Source organism: Piliocolobus tephrosceles, chromosome 3 (assembly GCF_002776525.5).
Source record: "Piliocolobus tephrosceles isolate RC106 chromosome 3, ASM277652v3, whole genome shotgun sequence".
Classification (NCBI taxonomy): Eukaryota; Metazoa; Chordata; class Mammalia; order Primates; family Cercopithecidae; genus Piliocolobus; species Piliocolobus tephrosceles.
Window position 1 is genome coordinate 68357284 of NC_045436.1, and position 14723 is coordinate 68372006.

General features: G+C 40.8%; 1 pseudogene; it reads left to right on the forward strand.

Moving 5' to 3' along the window:
- The first annotated feature begins 1846 nt into the window (after nt 1-1846).
- Nucleotides 1847-2420, forward strand: LOC111528666 (annotated as a pseudogene).
- Nucleotides 2421-14723: the final 12303 nt, after the last annotated feature.

A 14723-nucleotide genomic window follows, 5' to 3' on the forward strand; every position in this document is an offset into this window, starting at 1 on the left:
GTATTAAGTTGCAACATATCAAAGCAAAATGTCCCTAAATAGCCCTTAGTAATACGATTCATTTCTGCCCATAGTATACTAAGCTAAATGTAGATGATAGTATAGGATCATGGGACTGGAACTGGGCTTTTAAAAGTTAGTCCCTTGTCACTGTTCACATGACTATGACCTTTCCTGTCACATAGGCCTGTGCACAATAACCTGATGGTTTCTGAGCTCAGATACAGTATACCTGTGTGACCTTGAAGAAGCTACTTAAGTTCTCCCCCTCAACCTTCTCACTTGTGAAATACAATAATAATAGTATGTAACTTATGGTGTTTGAACAGACTAAATAAAACAATTCAAGTAAAACAGTACAGGGGCTAACCATCTAAACAATGTTGTTAGCAATAAAATTATTTATTATGGCGAAACTAGGAAACATTCTGATGTAAAGGGAAAGCACAAGGTACTTCTGGAACACTCTTTTTAACTGAAATGGAATTTTTCTAATTTCCAATATGGATACTATTGAAATACAATTCTTGGATTATCACACACATGAAGTTAGAAATCTTTAGGCAGAAGAGGGGCTGGACTATGTATTTTAACAAAACCCATCAATTCCAAATTTGGGGGGATTGAAATTTATGAACCTGTAATCCAAAGAAATGAGTCAAAGTAAATTTTCCACTAGATGGCATCATTTACTATTTGAACTAACATTTATCTCTGCTTGATTTTTTTCTCTCTGTGATTACAAAGATTTACTTTCGTTTTGCCAATTGTTTCTTAATTTGATGACACTTACTTTTTACTTTTGTTTTATTTTCTTGAGACAGATTCTCTCTGTGTCACCCAGGATGGAGTACAGTGGTGCAGCCGTGGCTCACTTCAACATTGACCTCCCAGGCTCAAGCAATCCTGGCACTTCAGCCTCTGGGTAGCTGGGACTACAGGTGCACGCCACCATGCCCAGCTAATTTTTGTATTTTTTATAGAGCTGGTGTTTCATGTTGCCCAAGCTGGTCTGGAACTCCTGAGCTCATGCAATTCACCCACGTTGGCCTCCCAAAGTGCTAGGATTACAGGCATGAGCCACTGTGCCCAGCCCAACACTTATTTTAAAAACAAAAATCATAAAAGTCTTACTAATAAATTTTAATTATAATGAGTTCATTAAAATCAAGTTTACAATAGATAAATGGACAAAATATTTGAAAAGAAAAATTCACAAAAAAGAAAATACAGTTGATCAATAAACACATTTAAAAAATTATCCTCAATAGTAAAGTTGTAATGCTAGTTTCGAACATCAAATAAGTTTTGAAATAACCCTAGACATGAATGTTACCAGCCTTGTCTTGGCCATCTGAAGGATAATCACAAATTCTCTCTGAAGGGCTGAGGACTAGTGCCTGAAAAAGGGCCAGAATATCCCAGCATGGGCACGAGTAGCTTGAAATTGTGGAAGTATGTCCTGTTTTTCTTTTTCTTTCTCTCTTTCTCTCTCTCTCTCTTTCGCTCGTTCTTTCTTTCTTTTTTTGAGACAGGATCTTGCTCTATCTCCCAGGCTGGAGTGCAGTGGCTCCATCATAGCTCACTGCAGCTTGAACTTCTGGGCTCAAGCAATCTCCCACCTCAGCCTCCCAAGTAGCTGGGACCATAGGCATGCACAGGCACCACCACACCCAGCTAATTAAAAAAAAATTTTTATGTAGAGTCAGGGTCTCACTATGTTGCCCAGGCTGGTCTCAAGCAATCCTGCCACCTCAGCCTCCCAAAGTCCTGGGATTACAAGCGTGAGCCACTGCGCACAGCCCAGCTTGCTCTTTCGGTTATGTGGCTCCTGCACTTTTAGGGGATGTACCCGCTGACCCACAACAGCTTGGGAGTGCTCTTCCATAAGCTCCCCTCCCTCACGCTGGGCAATGAGCTTGTCATCTCATCATGGGCTCCATTATCACAGTGGTTGCCTTCCTGGGCTGCGTAGACTCTGTCAAGAAAAACAGGTGCCTGCTTATGTCCTTGTTCATTCTGCTGCTAATTATCCTCCTTGCTAAGGTGACTTTGGCCATCCTGCACTTTGTTTATGAACAGAAGCTGAATGTACAGGTAGCTGAGGGCCTGATGGACAGCATCTGCCATTACCACTGGGACAACAGCACCAAGGCGATGTGGGACTCCATCCAGTCATTTCTGCACTGTTGTGGCCTAAATAGCAAGAGTGATTGGTCCAGTGGGCAACAAGCATCTTGCCCTTCAGATCCACAAGTGAAAGGTTGCTATGCAAAAGCGAGACTGTAGTTTCACGACAATTTCCTGTATATCAGAATCATCACCATCTGTGTGTACATGCAATCCAGGTGGTGAGGACGTCCTTTGCACTGACCCCAAACAGCCAGATTGATAAAACCAGTCAGGCCCTGGGGGTGTGACCTGCAACTGCCCTGTGCTGGGGAGACTTGTTTCATCTTTGGAAATCCAAAACCATTTATAGCATGAAGTTCTAAATGGTCACCTGCTGGACTGCCTGTCCTTCCATCCCTTCGCTTTTTGGGTGCCTGTCTTATACAGCCAGAAAATAAGGTGTTGGCTAGGGACTTTCCATCTCAGGCAGCAAAACCACCTTTCACCTACTGATGGCAGCAGCCACGTCTCTCAAGGTGGTAACAGTAATACGTGGGCATTTTTTTAGACATGAAAGGCCAAGAGAAACTGTGGAACTAATGGCTCAAGGTCAAAGAGTGGGCCCAGGATATGAAGTTTTTAACCTTCCCATTGTCAAATTAGTCTCTGGCCTCTATGTTATGCCGAGTCTGCTCTGCAAAGTCAAGCAAGAAACAAGCTTAAGGGGGTTCTAGGTCCAGGCTCATGGGACCATTGTCACAACCCTGTTTCTCTTTGACGAAGGGTGGTGGCTATAGGAATTACAGAGTGCTGTTTCTCCAAAGGGCAAGGTTTCATTTCCATTTCTTTATTAAGGGCCTCATCAATTTATTCTGTCTTTCCATGAAAAATTATGCAGTGATTTATATCCTGACTTCAACTAGTTACTTAGCTGATAATCACGTGCACAAGACTTCTTCTGGTGTTATTTCTCTATCAGCTAATATTTTGTTAATATACTATTTTGCTCTTCGATAAATAAAAGTGATCTCAGTTTTTTTAAAAAATCAAAGAAGTTTCCATTTCTCATCTATCAAAATAGTAAATATTTTAAAAATGTAATTCTTAATGTTTATGAATAAATGAATAAAGTATCAACTTATTCATTTATTGAATGCCCACTATGTGGCAGGCATGCACCATTATTCAGATTTAAAAATAAAAACTCATAACAACACAAACAATTATAATAAGTGAAAAACAAGCAGGACACAAAAATGTATGCACAAAGATTATACTTTTAAACCAAGAACTTCGGCATAGGGGCAAAAAACAAATAACCACCAAAATGTTGGCTGAGTGCTGTGGCTTACACCTGTAATCCTGCAGGAGGCAGGAGGATTGCTTGAGGCCAGGAGTTCAAGACTAGACTGAGCAACTTAGCAAGACTCCATTTCTACAAAAAATAAAAACGTTATCTGGCTGTGGCAGTGCCTGCAGAACTAGTTACTCAGGAGGCTGAGGAAGGAGGATCACTTGGGCCCAGGAGTTCGAGGTTACAGTAACGTATGATGGCACCACTGCACTCTAGCCTGGGCGACATAGCAAGATCCTGTCTCTAAAAAACAAAAAATAGGCCAGGCACAGTAGCTCACACCCATAATCCCAGCACTTTTGGAGGCCGAGGCAAGTGGATCATGAGGTCAGGAGTTCAAGACCAGCCTGGCCAAGATGGTGAAACCCTGTCTCTACTAAAAATATAAAAATTAGCTAGGCATGGTGGCAGGCACCAGTAATCCCAGTTACTCGGGAGGCTGAAGCAGGAGAATCACTTGAAACCGGGTAGCAGAGGTTGCAGTGAGCTGAGATCACACCACTGCACTCCAGCCTGGGCAATAGAGAGACTATGTCTGGAAAAAATAAAAAAAAAGGTGGTTCTTTTTAGCTGGTTGAAATATTGCTGAGGCCGGGCGCGGTGGCTCAAGCCTGTAATCCCAGCACTTTGGGAGGCCGAGACAGGTGGATCACGAGGTCAAGAGATCGAGACCATCCTGGCTAACACCGTGAAACCCCGTCTCTACTAAAAAATACAAAAAACTAGCCGGGCGAGGTGGCGGGCGCCTGTAGTCCCAGCTACCTGGGAGGCTGAGGCAGGAGAATGGCGTAAACCCGGGAGGCGGAGCTTGTAGTGAGCTGAGATCCGGCCACTGCACTCCAGCCCGGGCGACAGAGCGAGACTCCGTCTCAAAAATAAATAAATAAATAAATAAATAAAATAAAATATAAACGTTACCAGTTCATAATTGGTAAAAGAATACTTTATTTCAAAACTATTGATTCGGTTCAGTAAATATTGATCACTTCCTGTGTTCTCGGATCATATTAGGAGGTGAAAAGGAGGGGTATAAAAGCATATAAGATGCTATTCCGGCTGAGTGCGGTGGCTCACGCCTGTAATCCAGCACTTTGGGAGGCTGAGGCAGGCGGATCACCTGAGGAGTTCAAGACCATCTCGGCCTGGCCAACATAGTGAAATCCCGTCTCTACTAAAAGTACAGAACATTAGCTGAGTGTGGTGGTGGTGCCTGAGTGTGGTGGTGGTGCCTGCCAGCTACTCAGGAGGCTGAGGCAAGAGAATTGCTTGAACCAGGGAGGTAGAGGTTGCAGTGAGCCAAGATGGTGCCACTGCACTCCAGCCTCGGTGACAGAGTAAGACTCCGTCTCCAAAAAAAAAAAAAAAAAAAAAAAGCTGTCCCTATTTTCAAGGTGTTTATAATCTTAAGTGAAGTAAACAGCACAGAATAAAGGTAAATAAAAAATTCAGGTTTACATATAATGCATTCTTCTGTGTATTCATTCAACATTTGTTGAACTTATACTTTATATGAGTCTCACAAAAAGGCTATGCCAAAGGCCTAAGGAGGGCTTAGGGGAGTGTCAGTATGACCTATACTGATATATACTGATATAGCCGTAACAAATTATTTACTGAGACCTCAAGAGACACCCATTTTATCTCCTTTCATCGTTTTTTAATCCACAAAAACAATTTTAGCTTTGCAAGTAGAATCTAAAATTTGCTAGGCAGAGATGAGTACGATGAGCCATCAATACTATGCTACAGCTCAGGCAAGAGTGAATAATATGGACTTGAGTAGATATTGTAGGGCTGCATATTAATATACATTTTAAATGCCTTCTGTGTATAACTATAAGATTTCAAAACTGATCATGAAAATGGCCAGGTTTGATCTTAAGCCTAAAAGTTCAACATAATTAAGATATGAATATATGGAAAGAGGAATAGTATTTTATTTTTTGTTTTTATTCTTTTTGAGACAGAGTCTAGCTCTGTTGCCCAGGCTGGAGTGCAGTGGTGCAATTTCAGCTCACTGCAACCTCTACCTCCCAGGTTCAAGTGACTCTCCTGGCCTCAGTTTCCCAAGCAGCTGGGACCACAGGGGTGTACCACCACATCATGCCTGGCTAATTTTTTTGTATTTTTAATGGAGATGGGGTTTCACCATGTTGGCCAGGCTGGTCTTGAACTCCTGACCTCAGGTGGTCCGCCCTCCTCAGCCTCCCAAAGTGCTGGGATTACAGGCATGACCCACCGTGCCTGGCACAAACAGTATTTTTTAAAATTTTTTTGTAGAGACAGGGGTTGTGCTATGTTGTCCAGGTTAGTTGAACTGGCCTCAAGCTGTCCTCCCACCTTGGCCTCCCAGAGTTCTGGTATTACAGGCATGAGCCACCGTGCGCAGCCAATAGTATTTCTTAATGGGAGTCATCACCACTATTTTGTTCTTTAAAATATCCTATTCATACATATTTTGAAATACAAACTTTAAAAATAAGAAAAGAGGTCACTAAAACTATAAATATATCACAAGAAAATATCCAGATAAGCAACTCCACATGATATTAATTTGTCTATTTAGAACAAATGAAAGCAAGAAAAAATTGCAGTTCTGTCCAACTCAGCTTGAAATCTGTGGTGGCCGTTGCTCTCTCAACCTCCATCTGAAGATGAGCTATTGCTCTCTCAACCCTCCTACTTGAAGAAGTTGGAAAACGAACAAGTACATTTTCCAGACTCCCTTATAGATAGGGTTCTGGCTATGAAATAGACTCTGCCAGTTAGATACACACACCTGAAATTTCAAAGGGAGGCAGAGGTAAGCTTCCTGCAGCAGGGAGAGTTGACACACAGGTCCTGACAGACACAGGATTTGCATGGGTTAGATGAATGCTGCACTCTCTAGATGCAAGGGGCAGTGTCTTCTTAGCACAGGGCAGCTGTGGCAGCCACAGCAGTGGTTGTAGTAACAGTTTCTTCTGGGTCACAGCTATAAGGGCATTAGCTTAACACCAAAATCCCAGAATCAGCCTTCTGTTTCTGCTCTTCCAGCCATTTCAATAATTTTATAAACACATACTTCTGTATATTAAAATTCCTATGTACTGGAAATTCCTAGAATAATTTCTTTTTCCTGCACTCAACCCTGAGTGGTCGACTACCCCAGAGTGTAGATGTGATCATTAAATAAAACATGTAAATCATTTAGAATAGTGATTTACATAAAGAATAATGGCCTGAAACAGTCCAATAAGAGATATCTACATAGATATATTTATAAAACAGGAGATTTATTACAGGAATTGACTTACACAATTATGGAGGCCTAGAAGTCCCATAATCTGTCCTCTGCAAGCTGGAAAACCAGCGGGAGAAAGCTGGTGATGTAACTCAGTCTGAATCCGAAGACCTGAAAACCAGGGGAACCAACAGTGTAGGTCCAGATCGGAGCTTGAAGACTCTAGAACCCAAAGCACCAGTGTCTGAGGGCAGGGGAGTATATATGGCTGTCCCAGCTCAAATGAGAAGCAAATGCACCCTTCCTCCACCTTTTTGTTCCATTCAGGCTTTCATAGGATTAGATGATGTCCATTCACATAAGTGAGGGCAGATCTTCTTTACTCAACCTACAAATTAAAATCCTAAACTCATCCAGAAACACCCTCGCAGACACAAACACAAATAATGTGTTACCAGCTAACCAGGCATCCTTCAGCTCAGTCAAGATGTCACATAAAATTAACCATCACATTGGCCCGTTATAACAGAAAATAAAAGATCCAGATCAGAATTACTAAAAAGAATGAAGAGTAGAAGTACTAAGAAGTACTCAGGAAGACAATCGTCCTCTGGACACAGAGTTGTAATATTTAGGGAGACAATGTGGAGAACTTTCTTTTTGCAAGGGTTCAAGGGAGAGCTTGAGGAAGAGGCAAGGTAATTTGCCTCTTGTACTAATACCATATGTATTAGGGTTCTCTAGAGGGACAGAACTAATAGGATAGATGAATATACAAAAGGGAGTTTATTAAGGAGAATTGACTCACATGATCACAAGGTGAAGTCCCACAGTAGGCCATCTGCAAGCTGAAGAGCAAGGAAGCCACTCTGAGTCCCAAACCAAGAGTCCAAAAGCTGAAAGATTTGGGGTCTGATGTTCAAGGGCAGGAAGCATTCAGCATGGGAGAAAGATGAAGGTCAGAAAACTCAGCAGGTCTGCTCATTCCACCTTCTTCTGCCTGCTTTATTCTACCCACGCTGGCAGGTGACTGGATGGTGCCCACCCACACTGAGGGTGGGTCTGCCTCTCCCAGTCCACTGGCTCAAATGTTCATCTCCTTTGGTAACACCCTCACAGACACACCCAGGAACAGTGCTCTGCATCCTTCAATCCAATCAAGTTGACACATTATTAACCATCATACCATGGAAAATTCTGATTTTATAAATAAAATTGAAGGGATAAAAGGAGGCAAAACGATGTCACCTGAGACCTATGTGAGTAATTCGATGCTACTGATACTACTATCCCCTTCCCTTTCTCAAGGTTTTCATTGGCATGATGCAGACTAGTTTGGAAGGTGACCGTGTGAGAAACAGCGTGCCAAAAGCCTTTGTAATTTCTCTTTCACATCTGGCTGTTCACCATTTCTTACAATTTGTTTCTTCGTAAGTCTTCTGGCTTTCAGCACTTTGATTTTAATAGTCACGATTCTAATCTAGGCCTCAGTGATTTAAACTTGTGGCTAACTTCGTATATAGTCCTAACTTCTTTATCTCTAATTTTCTAATATTTTTCCCTTTAAAAATCCCAATAATAAAAGTTTCTTCTTTAACGTTCTCACTGGCAACTTTGTTCAAAATTTCACAAAAAGCAAAGTTATTTATGCTTGGTTTTAAAGTGCTATGTGTCTCCAATATCAACCAGGTTTCTTAGCTTCCATCTTTTTTTACTCCCTTCCTCCCTCTTTCTACCTCCCATTCCTCCTTCTTCTCCACTACCCTCCTGCTAATGGATAAATATGATCCATATCATCTGACAGTGCTTTTCAAACTTGAATATGCATATGAATCACCTGAGAATCTTGTTAAAATGCAAATTCTGACTCATTATGACTAGGATCATACTGAATAGGAGGCTTGAAATCCTCTTTTCTTAGCAGCTTCCGGCTGCTGCTGCTGAATTGCAGACCACACTTTAAGTAGCAAGACTCCAGAACACTGGTTTTTGAACTGGAATAATTTTGGACCCCAGGAATATTTGGCAATATGTGGACACATTTTTGATGGTTACAACTGGGGTGGTGCTCCTGGGCAGAGGCCGGGAATGCCACCAAGCACTTACCATGTACAGGACAGCCCCTCACAACAAAGAATTACCTGGCCCAAAACTTCAACAGTGACCAGGCTGAGGAATCCTGCTCTAGAATGATCTTAAACACTATAATAAGCACTCAGTAGCATCTTCTATGAGTCTAACAGTTTTTTTTTTCTTTCTAGAAAAAACTTTCCAGTCCTCTTCCCTCTACTTAGTCAGTTCCTGTGACTAAAAGGATCTCATATTGCAAAGCATTTTTTCCCCAAAAGTCTACCATTTCCTTTTCCAATTTATTAAATGAAAGTTATGAATGGAATTTTTCATGGTATTAACATGATTTTAAAAGCCTTGTGCTCTCAGAAAATAATAAAAAATTAAGACAGCAAGCTTACAGTTTTGAAATGTGCGATCCTATATGACTTTTTTATTATCCGTTTTTAAGCTAGTGCATTATGGTGCCTTCAAAAACAACTGAAGTAATTCTCAGAATAATAATCAATAGGTGTTTTACTTTGTGTGTGTTTTCAATAACTCTTCAGATTGTAGCAATCAAATAGTCCATAGTGAAAAAGGAAATGAATCTCCAAAAGAAGTCTTTTTTTGTATTCAGATGAGAAAGATGGGGCTATTTTAAAAGTTCTTTTATTTTAGAAAGCTGTGTTTTCCATAGATGAAGAGAGTCAGGAATTTGACAACTTTAACTTGATTTGACTTTCCAGTTGTGTAGCTTACACAAGAGTTATTGCATATGAAAAAAATAGGATAATTTTTACCAGAATCTTGACTAGATGAAAGTAAACTGAGTCCTGAGTATTTTTATTGAAACTATGGTCAGAATTCTAAGTTTTTGGAAGTCTGCTTTTCCTAGTTTTCTAAGCCTGTCAGGCATCTTTGGCTGACTCAGAGCCCAACCTTGAACTTACACCTGGCCTGCCAGCACCTGGGGTACTGCCCTGGGATTCCCACTCTGCCCTGCTTTCTTCTTGATTTCATTGCAATGGAAAATACAACTAAATATTTCAGTAGTTTGAGTTTGGTCTAGTCATTGGGGACATTTTCGTTTAATGTAAAGATCCTACTGAAAAGTACTTTAGTCACCAACTTAGAGAATTCATAAACTGAAAAATGTTATATAAGGTGACTATCAGAATGATGTTCTTAAACTTACTATCCACTCACCTACACTTTCCCCAGCAAACTCTCCTTCCTCGTTATTGAACTTAGTAAATGATACCACCATCCTCTGTGTCACCTGGGCCCAGGTCTGAAGTCATGGTGGACTTCATCTTTTCACCTCCCACATCCAGTCACATGAGGAAGAGCATCCAATGGCAGGAGGACAGGAGCAAGTGTGTCAGCTGAGGTCTCTCTTCCTCTTCTTATAAAGCCACCAGTCCCACCATGGGGGTCCCACGCGAATGACCTTATCTAATTCCAATTACCTCTCAAAGGCCCCACCTCCAATCAACATGTGAATTTGGCAGTTAAGTTTCCAATACAAGAAATTTGGAGGACATATTCAAACCACAGCACTCCTGAAATCTTTTACAGAAATATTACAGAGTAGAAAGAATGCAAATGTTTCTTATGTTGTAACGTAAGATAGAAAGATGGAAGAGCATCCCATTCTTGGTTCAATTCCCTTATTACAATAAACACAAATCATCTTATCAGAGTAGGATGGCCTACCTCAATGTACCTTACTTTGCATGTGATAGTTTAACAAATTAGCTATTCACTGATGCACTCAAGTGGCCAAGAGCTCCCAGATGATTTCCCTGGGTTTGTGCAAAAGCTTCTGGCACAATGGCTTATGAGGCCCTCCAGAAACTGGTCTCAGCTTGTCTCTAGCATCTTCTCTCACTGTGACCACTTCTCGTCTTGAATTCAGCCATTCTGAATTATTTGCTGTCCCCATAATAGCCTGTTTCATAGCTCCATGTCTTTTGTTCGTGCCATTTCATCTGCCCAGAATATCTTTACTCCATTGTCCATCTAAACCAGGACTCAGCTTTTAAGACTCAATTCAAACACAGTCTCTTTTATGAAGATTTTTCTAACTCCTTCCCTTTCCCTGCTTCCTGGGAATTGACCATCAATCTCTTGTATACAATAGTAAACTACCCCCTGCCCCAACACATGCACACTCACTCACTAACTCTTATTATAACATTTATTACTTCTTTACAAGTATTCATTTATATGTCTGTCTCCTGTACTAATCTAGAAGATCCTCTAGGTCACATACCATGTGTATTTTATTTATTTATCCCTAAATCTAGCACAGTGACTGGCACATAATATACGTTTAATAAACACTTGTAACATGAATGGAATATGTCTAGTACCAAGTGTTGTTCCTCTTAACTTGCCAACGGAAAAAAATGTTACACAGTCAAAGAATCTGCTTGAAATTTAGCTACCTGTGAAAAGAAAAGCACAATAAATTCTTTTTTCAATTTAGAGAAATTCAAAACATATAAACTATTTCCCAATCTGATCATAATTTTGAGTAATATAAGTTAGGGTAGAGGTGCTAGAAGGAGTACTCTATCACATCTGTCTTCTAAATTCTTTTTTGCCTGAGATTATATATTTTTAAAACACACACTACAGTTACAAAAAATATAACCAATAATTATTATATATTTTCACCTGGATTTCTTAAATTAATAGCTTTCTGTAGCTAGATTTTAAAAAACTGACAGCAACTTGCAGACATGAGGTTCATTTATACTTCAACACTTCAAAATAAAACCAAAACCAAAACAAAATATAGTCTCTTACATCACTACAGGACAATTATCAAAATCAGAAAATTAATATTCATACAATATTATTCTGTAATTTATGAATTTAAATTTCACCATTTGTTCCACTAATGTATTTTTATAGCAAAAGGAAAAGGATTTCTGGTCCAAGGATTTCTGGTCCATGTCTCATCCAATCCAGGATGAGACATGGCTTTTAGTCATCACGTCTCATTCATCTCTTGTAATCTGGAACAGTTCACTGGTCTTTTTTTGTTTTTCATGACCTTGACATTTTGAGGCTTTATGGCAAGTTTACTTGCAGCAAGTCTGTTCCTCAATTTGGATGTGTCTGATATTTCTTCATGATTAGATTCAGGTTATACATTTTTTCAAGTTATGCATTTTTTGCCAGGATACCACAGAAGTAACACTATGTCATTTTTAGTGTATCCTACCAAAAATTATTACTGGTTATGCTAACCCTGATCATTTTGTTAAAGTGGTCCCTTTAAGTTGTCACTACTGTAAATTACTGTTTTCCTGTATGTAATTAATAAGTAGCATACAGGGATGAGGTTATATTGAAGGCTAAACAAAAGAGAGACCAAGTGTTCCTCTGTGTTCTAAGTAGAAATTGTTTATTTCTGACATTTGGCCTTCTTAGAGATTACAAATAAAAGTCAAAAGACTTTAAAATGGTGATTTTCTGACATTTTTAGTGCTTTAGCTGCAAAATTATGTATAAAAACAAGATGTTAAGCTCTGAAATCCATAGCCCTGAATATTAAAGCCTTAAGTAAATGGGAGATCTGCATTTAGCAGCTCCTTGGGAACGAAGATCGAATAGCAGCAGAACTGTTGTTTCTGCAACACTGTGCATTTGGCTCACAGTTAGATCACTAGTCAAAAACCCTCTGACAGGAAGATAATGTCCCATGTTGTTAGTCATACTTTACAATCAAAGAATAGGTTTATGTTGGTGTTAAAGCTGTGAGTCCTGACTCTCAGCCTCTTTGTTCAACTCACATATTCTTTAAGGGAGAACTATATTGAAATGATACAGGTGATTCGATGGATATTTTACTTGTTTTTTGGAGTTAGAAATTTAACACAATAAATGGGAGGTTCTTGAACTATTCTTTTAAATGGTTTTGCATCATAGTAAAGGAACTATGCAGTTCAGAGTACAACATTTCCTTCCCTCACTAGATTCAGCTACTAAAGACCTCTTTCACACTGTGATGCTCTTTCAGATGACACTGTACACCATGGAGTATGGTGGTGATAACTGCCTGTTAGTTTGCTAGGGCTGCTATAACAAAGTACCACAGACTGGATGGCTTGAACAACAGACATTTGTTTTCTGACAATTCTTGAGGCTAGGTATCAACGTGTTGGCAGGGTTGGTTTCTTCTAAGGCCTCTCTCCTTGGCTTATAGATAGCTGTCTCTCTGTTGACTTCACATGGTCATCTCTCTGAACATGTCTGTGTCCCAATTTCCTCTTTTTATAAGGATGTCTGTCATATTGAATCAGGATTCACCCACCATAACCTCATTTTACTTTCATTTCATACCTCTTTAAAAGTGCTATCTCCAGTTGCTTCCAAGATGGCCGAATAGGAACAGCTCCAGTCTGCAGCCCCCAGCAAGATCAATGCAGAAGACGGATGATTTCTGCATTTCCAACAGAGGTACCTGGTTCATCTCATTGGGACTGGTTGTGCAGCCCACAGAGGGTGAGCCGAAGCAGAGCAGGGCATCACCTCATCCAGGAAGTGCAAGGTGTCAAGGGATTTCCCTTTCCTAGCCAAGGGAAGGTGGGACAGACTGTACCTGGAAAAACGGTACACTCTCGACCAAATACTGTGCTTTTCCCATGGTCTTAGCAACCAGTAGACCAGAAGATTCCCTCCCGTGCCTGGCTCAGTGTGTCCCATGCCCACAGAGCCTTGCTCACTGCTAGCGCAGCGGTCTAAAATCAACCTGTGAGGCTGCAGCCTGGTGGGGAGAGCGACATCTGCCATTGCTGAGGCTTGAGTAGGTAAACAAAGTGGCCAGGAAGCTTGAACTGGGTGGAGCCCACCACAGCTCAGCAAAGCCTACTGCCTCGATAGACTCCACCTCTGTGGGCAGGGCATAGCTGAACAAAAGGCAGAAGACAACGTCTGCAGACTTAAACGTCCCTATTGACAGCTCTGAAGAGAGCAGTGGCATGATGTTCGAGCTCTGAGACTGGACAGACTGCCTCCTCAAGTGGGTCCCTAATCCCCATGTAGCCTGACTAGGAGACACCTCCCAGTAGGGGCCGACAGACACCTCATACAGGTGGGTACCCCTCTGGGACGAAGCTTCCAGAGGAAGGATCAGGCAGCAATATTCACTGTTCTGCAATATTTGCTGTTCTGCAGCCTCCGCTGGTGATACCCAGGCAAACAGGTCTGGAGTGGACCTCCAGCAAACTCCAGCAGACCTGCAGCTGGGAGCCCTGACTGTCAGAAGGAAAACTAACAAACAGAAAGGAATAGCATCAACATCCACAAAAGGACATCCACACCAAAACCCTATCTGTAGGTCACCAACATCAAAGACCAAAGGAAGATAAAACCACAAAAATGGGGAGAAACCAGAGCAGAAAAGTTGAAAATTCTAAAAACCAGAGCACCTCCTTCCCTCCAAAGGATTGCAGTTCCTCTCCAGCAGCAGAACAAAACTGGATGGAGAATAACTTTAATGAGTTGACAGAAATAGGCTTCAGAAGGTCAGTAATAACAAACTTCTCCAAGCTAAAGGAGCATGTTCTAACCCATCACGAGGAAGTTAAAAACCTTGAAAAAAGGTCAGACTAATGGCCAACTAGAATAAACAGTGTAGAGAAGACCTTAAATGACCTGATGGAGCTGAAAACCACAGTGCGAGAACATCGTGACGCATGCACAAGCTTCAAGAGCCAATTTGATCAAGTGGAAGAAGGGATATCAGTGATTGAAGATCAAATGAATGAAATAAAGTGAGAGGACAAGTTTAGAGGAAAAAAAGAGTAAAAAGAAATGAACAAAGCATCCAAGAAATATGGGACTATGTGAAAAGACCAAATCTACTTTTGATTGGTGTACCCGAAAGTGACAGGGAAAATGGAACCAAGTTAGAAAACACTCTTCAGGATATTATCCAGGAGAACTTCCCTAACCTAGCAAGGCAGG